The 8,410-nt window shown below is 38.2% G+C and overlaps 1 long non-coding RNA gene across 1 annotated transcript; it reads right to left on the bottom strand.

Moving 5' to 3' along the window:
* Window positions 1-2,602: 2,602 nt before the first annotated feature.
* Window positions 2,603-8,410, bottom strand: LOC122453608. Its single transcript, XR_006273119.1, has 3 exons — window positions 8,183-8,410; window positions 5,972-6,133; window positions 2,603-4,356 (listed from the first exon to the last, which is right to left on the bottom strand). It is a non-coding gene; the product is annotated as an uncharacterized LOC122453608 (long non-coding RNA).

Raw genomic sequence — 8,410 nt, 5'->3', positions numbered from 1 at the left:
AAATATGATTTATTCACCATAAACTTATGTTCCCCTCTGTAAAGTGGGAATAATAATGCCAATCTTTCAGATTTGTTAAGATTTCAGAAGTTAGCATATCTGATACTTACGAGGATCTTGGTTAAATACAATCATTAGGGCTTCCCTGATGACTCGAATGGTAAAGAATCTGCCTGCAGTGCAGAAGACCAGGGTTCAATCCCTGGGTCAGGAAGATCCCCTGGAGAAGGAAATGTCAACCCACTCCAGTGTTCTTGCCTGGAAAACCCCATGGACAGAGGAGCCGGGTGGGTTACAGTCCATGCGGTCACAAGAGTCAAACACTAAAGCAACAGAAGATTTCAGTTAAAGGGAGACCAGGTGACTACTAAATTAGCTGAGTGTAGACAGCTGAGCGCTCACACACAGACATAAAAGATCGCAAATAAACTGATAATAGACCGTAAGGAAAGCCTGGATTTGATAATAAGGCAGCTTAATTACTCAGTTATTGATTAGGATAATAATGACGCGTATCCTGTTTCTAAAGACATAATGTACTTGCTTGCTCTTCTAGTTTCCTAAAGAGTCCACAAACTGAAGACACTGATCTTAAGGCTTAACCATGTATATGATTAAAAATAATGGATGATACTGAAAGCATCTGGTTCAGCAAATGCTCCCAGCACTGAAAAGTCAAGGTACTGATGCTGCTTTCTAAGGTAACACAAACTGCCCCCAAAACGCTGACTGAATTTCTGAAAGGTAAACTGCTTAACAGAGAGGAATGGGGAGTTATTTGTTAAAGAGTTAGTGGAGATTCGATGGAATTTATCACAGTTAAGTAGCGAACCAAGACAAGGCAAAAAAAATGTGATACAAATAAAAGTGGTTAAGCGGAGATTTTAAAAGCAAGTTGTTTGGACAGTTAGTGGAAATCTTTATGTTTACATAATAAAATCACATAAAATAAACAGAAATAACAAGGTTAGGCTGAAAGGAAAATGCCAGGCAATGAACATGAAATCTACAAAATATTTCAAATAATCCTAAACATCTTTCTATAAACATTAAACTTAGCCTCCTCATTAAAGGGAAAACACACACACACAACTTTTTCTAAAGTCAGGGTTGGGTGGGGACAGGGGGTTAAGAATGGAGAGGCATAGATGTGTCTTGCTGTCTCAGCAAATATTATCATAAAACAATTTTGGTTTCCAAGTTTGTAAAAGAGAGGATTTGCGTCGTGTACACATACAAGAAGAAACAATTGTGGGCAGGGACGTGAAGTTGGCACGCTGGCCTTTTATCCCTCTCCTTCTGTTACAGGGATCTAATCATATCTGGGGCACGTATGCAAAGCTGGCCTCAGATATAGACAGGGTACGAGGCCATCCTTGCAGTGAAATAAGGAGGCTCCCGCCTTCTCCAAGGAAGTTGCACTCCCAAACCAACCATAGAAGGACTTTGGCTTACAGATGAGCAATGCCAAGGCCCATATCCAGAGTGCCACTTATGTTACCTGGAAGGAGAAAGAATACTCTAGAGGGGGGCATGCTCCTGACCCTGATTTTCTCTGGCTTGCCCATTAGCATAGATTAGTTTACTCTTCACATTGCCCCCTAGACACTAGGCAGAGAGAGCAAGTGGACTGAAACAGAAACAAGCCTTTGATGAGGATGGGAAGTGGGCGAGGGGAAGAGTGCGGTACGGCAATAGAGTCAGGCATTGGGCCAGAAAAAACAGGCCCTGATGGACATACGGCGTCCATATTTTCCAAACCCAAACTCATGACACAGAGCTTGACAACCATGATTGTACTTAGGGGACAACAGGACAGAATATTTACAACCCAGGGTTGCCCTGGAAAATCTAGGATATATAAACACCACATCCATAAAGGCATTGAAAGTGGGAAAGCTAACATAACCTACTTGAGAGTTCGGCATATGCTGGCCAGCACATGTGAAAGCAAGTTTGTTAAATCACCCCAGTCTCTATTTATTTCGATCACAAACACATTATATATTTTTGACACATTTAGGATCTCTATTCCAAAGACTTGCTGTAAGAATAGCAGGTGATATGTGAAGGAAATAGATTTTTACAGTTGAGTAGAAAAGCGTGCATAATATCGGATTAGATTGTTTGCCAAGCTTCCCAAATTTGTCTGCCCGGGCCTTGCAAGACTACTAAAGTCACCCATGTCACCATGTAACCAAACGGAGGAAATATTCTCAAAAAACCTGTGCTCGCTGGCGGAAAACCTTCAGATTAGGCTCCACAAGTTTTCAGAATGGAAAATTAATCAGTTCAATTTGGTGCCACTTTTTCTTGCCTTACATCTATTTAATTACTTGCATGTGAGAGTCATTGTTTCTAACATGACCCCCCTCCCCAAATAGTTTAGTGAAAGCTTCTCATAGAAAGAAAAACAAAGGTCAGTAACCTAATATCCCCAAGCAACCGTGCGACAACAAACCAGGCAGGGAAAAAGTGAAGAAACACTCCGAATGGGAAAAAGATCTTCGTTTATTTACTCTTTCAACAGTGAATAAAAGTTATGCTTTTGCCAATAACTATGAATTGACAGTGTGCCCAACTTTTACAGAATATATAAGAAGATCCCATAAAATATAAGGGGAATGTTCTGTGTGAAGTCAGAAATGCATCAAATGTATCACCTTTCTCATGGCACCTAGAGACTTGACGTGGTTAAATGCCTGGGAATTATCTAAGAAAGGGAAAGCATCTCTCATTCACGTGGGTAAACTGAGGCACAGCAGCATGTCCAAGGTGACCCAGCCAGCTATAACGGAGTCAAGGCAAAACCCCATCTCCTACAGAGTTACGGATGAGCTTACTCATCTGTAAAATGAGGGTGCCGAACTTCGAGGTCAATGCCAACCGTAACATCCTGCAACGCTGTATTGATTGATTGCTTTGTAATCTACTTATTTGTATTTTGGCTCTTAAATAAAGGTAAGGCTGCCAGGTTTGACATATTTCTAGCCCTTAGAAAGCTGACCTGACAGTAAAGCCCTTCCAAAACATTTATAGAGACAATGTTCAGAACAGTTTGCAGAATTTAATAAGATGACATATTTTGAAGCATGGGGCAGTTACAGGCAGCCAACCTGAGTGGATGCAGGCAAGGGAGGTATTATTTTTTTTAATTTTCAAGATGTCACTGACAAGGGAGACATATGCCAAATGGTAACATAGTCCTCTATCGAACTAAAAAAAAAAGAACTTGAAAAAGACAGGAGTATGAGGAGTATGACACACACAAAAAATGGGTGAAACATCAAAACAGGATATTGAGAATGACAAAATACATTGATTAAAATTATTTGAAGTTTAAAGTCACTTGATGTATCTTCTTATACCTGCCCCCAAAACATGACCATGAAGAGGATTTCCAGTATTTAATAGCTTACTATAAACCCTGGAAAGATAGTCTAAAATCAGAGTATATAAATCAGTATAAAATCAGAGTATGTTTGTTTAAAATCTTCTATACTTTTCATAAAGTTTCTTGTTTATCTTTACCATGAATTCTAACCAGTATTTCACATAGCTTTAAGATAGGATTTATGCAGTAAATCCTATCTTAAAAAAAACAACTATGTGGCATAAACAGTGGATTAATGCATGGATAACCAAGTTGTTAGAAGCAGGAGTAGCCAATTCATTACTGTCTAAAAATTATCAATCAGATGTACTATACTTTACATATATTATAGGTGAGATGATTTAAAACACAATAAGTCAGTGAACAGAAGATTCTTTTTAGGGTCACCGAGTGCTTTTCTCAGTTTACATAGATTTAGCCAAATATCATACCCCCAAAACCAGGATCGGAGGCAATTAAGCAAAGCAAAACTACTTGGAAAAATTGTTGGGAATTCTGGTTGCCCAGTTACCTCATAGACTTCTCATTCTGTCAGATAACCAGGTAAACTTTCACATCTCCAATGCATTTTCCCTACCTTGATAGAAGTACAAACACTTTGTACTTAGACCTGGCTTTGAGGTCATCACTTGTTAGCTGTTGGTTCTTGGACAAATTACTTAACTTTTCAGGGATTATTTGTCTGAAACAATAACAATGTTTGACTCACTAGATTCTTAACAATGACTAAATTAGATAGTACCTCAAAAATAGCCATCATGGTGTATGGCACAGGAAGCATCAATGAGTGGAGGCAGTCACAATGGTAGTAATAAGAGTGATAATGGCTCTTACTTTTTTACTATTGTGACATGTTGTTTTGAAATCAACACATGTTTTGGAGTGAGAGTTGAGTTTGAAGCCAGGCTCGGTATTTGATGGCTGAATGACAAGATAGTTCCTCTGGTTTCATTTTTCCTTCTCTAAAATGAAGAACATAAAATTCTTATTAGTCTTACAAAATTAAATAAGATAATATAGGTTAGCACTACTCCGTGCCTGGCACAATGACAGTAATCATAAATAAATGTTAGTTCCCAGTACTTCTTGTTCCCACAACTCCCTTCATTCCTTTATTCATTCATTCACAAGCATAACTGAACCCTTGGAATACAAAAGAAATAAGACTGCTCATCCTGGTTTCAAGAAGAAGGTAAGAGGGCAGAGAAAGGGATTACAGGATGTGCTGGCACATAATTTAAGGTGTAAACCAGTGCTTAGGAGCACAAAAGAGAAAAGCATAAAGCTTTCTTTAAAAGTCTTAAAAGGATATTAAAAATTAGGTCACTTATCCACTAGAATGGCTACTACCAAACAACACCACCAACAGAAAATAACAAGTGGTTGGCAAGGATATGGAGAAACTGGAACCATTATGCATTGCTTATGAGAATATAAAATAACATAGCTGCTGTGGAAAATAGCTTGATGGTTCCTCACAAAGTGAGACATAGAATTGAGACCCAGTCATGTCACTCCTCGGAGAAGGCAATGGCAGCCCACTCCAGTGTTCTTGCCTGGAGAATCCCAGGGACGGTGGAGCCTGGTGGGCTGCCATCGATGGGGTCGCACAGAGTCGGACATGACTGAAGCGACTTAGCAGCAGCAGCATCAGCATGTCACTCCTAGGTATGTCCCCCAAAGAGCTGAAAATAGGTCTTCAAACAAAAACTCATACATAAATATTCATAGCAACAATAATCACAGTCACCAAAAGGTGGAAACCACCCAAGTGCCCATCAATAGATGAATAAATAAGTCAAAGGCAGTCCATCCATACAATGGAACAATATTCTGCTACAGTAAGGAATGAAGTGTTGATACATACATTCTACAACATGGGTGAACTACGAAAACTTTGTTTTGTGAAAAAAGCCAGTGTCAAAGATCATATATGACGTGAGTTCATTTATATAAAATGTCCAGAATAGGCAAATCAATCCAAGGAGACAGAAAACTGATTAGGGCTGAAGGAGATGAGGAGCAGGAGTGGAAAGGGATAACAGGAAAAGGGTACAAGGGTTCTCTTTGTGGTGATGAAAATATTGTATAGTTGACTGTGGTGATGGATGTACATCTCTGAGCATATACTAAAAGCCATTGAATTGTGGCCTTTAAATGGGTCAGTTAAATGATATGTGAATTATATCTCAATAAGGCTCCTTTAAAAAGAGACAGGCTAAAAATTAAAATGTTGAAACACACATGCACTGTCCTAGGAATTTGGACAGGCTCTGCCAGATCCAGTATGAAGAGTGTCAGTGACCATTCCAATGCTGGAACTGATTGCAAAAAAAAAGAAAACCATAAGCAAATTAAGAGCATGCCCAGCAGAGAAGGTAAGAATGGAACAATACATCCAAAGCCCAGGGCTGTGAACAGTGCTGGCATGCTGGCATGTTCTGAGGCATTGAGATGCTGATAGGGAGCTGGGACATGGGGAGGCGGCAGGAGAATAACACTACATGATTGAGAAGAGTCGACCCAGAATATAGTAATGGCCTGGGAAGTAGGCTTCAGAGAGATTTCATCACTCACCTGGTATACGTAGAGGTAAGTCTGTGATCTCTCTTAAGCATCCATTTCCTGTAAAATGGGAATAAACACCATGCCCCCCTCACAAGATACTTTGAGGGTGTAATGGAGATAGATAAAGCATATAGTCAAAGCCTGCAGTCAATAAGTGTTCATGCCCCGAGCCTGTGGGAAGCCAAAAGAGTTCAGAGCAAGAAATTTCCAGTTATCAACAAAATGTTACAGCTGGTGATAAAGGTTTCAAGCTTTTTGAACTTTTGAGTAATTTATACACATTACTGCTAATTTAACTTCCACCGATCCATCAAGGAATACACATTTCTTTAAAAAAAAAAAGTCTGTAGAAGATTATGGTAAATATCTCCTAGACTAATGATACTGATCTGGCCTCAGTAGCTCAAGCTTAGCCATAAAAATAATAAGTTCCTGTTAATGGCAATATTCTAATTAAACATCCCAAACTTTATTCCAGGTATACACAATCCAATATTGGCAGAGCTAATTCAACCAAGAACATGCTAGCCAGTAAATAATAAATTCTCAGAAGCCAAAATTTCCATTTACACCTGTAAATAGAAAATTCAATTTAAGGCAAATTGTTAAATAATAAGACTAGTGGGCAATGAACCATACTAAACACATCATATGAAATGGATCAGTCATGCAGCATGGTGACCAGGAAAGAAATCCGTGACATGTTCTGTAGCTAAATGCTGTGTGTTTACACATGCACACACACGCACGCAGGCGCATACAACCAGCTGCTACCACAGGGACACAGCGCACATGTGAAACAGGGAGAAATTCTGAATGAGTAGCTGGTTACATTCCTCTGTGTTTAAAATCTTTTGGTCACTTTCCATGGGATCATCTAACCATGAAGAATGCTATTTTATACAATGCTTGGCAGAGCACTTATTAGGAAGGGGATCCTGTAAATGGCTTTGCTGAAGCTAAAATCCATTAAGACACAGACTCAGGCATGTTCTTTATTGAGACCACCTTAAGTTCAAAAGTCACTGTCCACAAATTTAAAATCAGTGACATACTTACACAAAATACCAATTCTTACATAATTCCTCTAATTGTGAGGCACTCAAGATTAAAATAACACAGATCATTTTTTTCTACCTTAATCTGGACAACAGGACATGGCATAAGCTTCAGAGATTTTGGAGATCACTCAACATGCTAGATGCAGGATGTTATCTCACAGATTGTCTGGAGAGCAAGGAACTTGGAAGAGAAAAGTTTGAAAGAAAATAGGTTTGATTTTTAAATATTTTTCAGCTCTTTTATTTTAATAAGCCATTGTGCATTCCAAGCTTGGAAACAATTTAAAAGCAACAATCATATAGATCATCTTTCACCATAGTCACCAAGATGTCAGCATCTGAGTGTAGCCTGTTTTAACAAGAGAGCAAAATCCTCAATGCCAGCTTAGCGCTTTGCTTTCTGAGTTCCCAGAGTCTGAAGAGTATGCAGAGCAAAAAGCTACACAAACCTTGGAAGCAAATTATTTTTATTTCTTCATATATATTTGTGAAGTACCTGTTTGCCTGGTGCTGAGAGATTTCATGGGAAGTGGGAATTTTAGGACTAAAACCAGAAAATATCAGGGGGGCAAGATGGTTACCTTATGTGTTTACCAACAAAAGACTAAAATCGATGTATAATCTCTACACACACATCAAATCAACACACATATGTTGAAATAATTTTAAAATAGTGGCATCCAAAAATTAAAATGTAAAATGTTCAGCCAAACTATATACCATATACTAATTAATCATTAATTCTCCTCAGCACCCTCTAGTTATTACCACTTCTTTTCCCTCCAATCAAATCTTAAATGACATTTTCCAAGAGTATTTTCCAATCAGAAGGTCCCACAGTCAACCAAAAAAACTTGCCCCAAATTCATTGGTCCTTAGGCATTTGGAAAGGTTTGGGAAAAAGTTTTAATGTAAAATCATTTCTACACTGATTCAGAGTACTGATTCAATGTTTTGAATAGTTCAAGTGAAATTTATGCCTGAAATATTGATATAATTAAGGAAATAAAAATATTATCTGGAAGATGGCTTTAACTCAACCAAAATAAAACATCAGATCCTTTTCTTTATTACATCATTTGAGCTTAGCATTTCGTTCTTGCTAAGAAATCTGTTAATGAAACTAATATGGCAAAAGAAAGTGTTAATATTTGCCCACCTTAATCACTCTCCACTTTCATCTTCACATCTTTAAAAAAGATTAAAATGAAGATTAGCAAAAGAACAGTTGTTTCTTTTTAAATGCATTGTAAAGTTTGCTTTCTCAGTTGCTTTCTTCCAAATTTCCAGTGCTCTCTGCTGAAAATATTTCACTATTGAATATTTCATGTAATTCATTAAGAAGTCATGATAATACAGGATTACTTCATCCAAGGATCCTCCAGCA

This window comes from Cervus canadensis, chromosome 15, assembly GCF_019320065.1.
Source record: "Cervus canadensis isolate Bull #8, Minnesota chromosome 15, ASM1932006v1, whole genome shotgun sequence".
Taxonomy (NCBI): domain Eukaryota; kingdom Metazoa; phylum Chordata; class Mammalia; order Artiodactyla; family Cervidae; genus Cervus; species Cervus canadensis.
The sequence above is the reverse complement of the archived record's forward strand: the minus strand, read 5'-3'. Positions and strand labels throughout refer to the sequence as shown.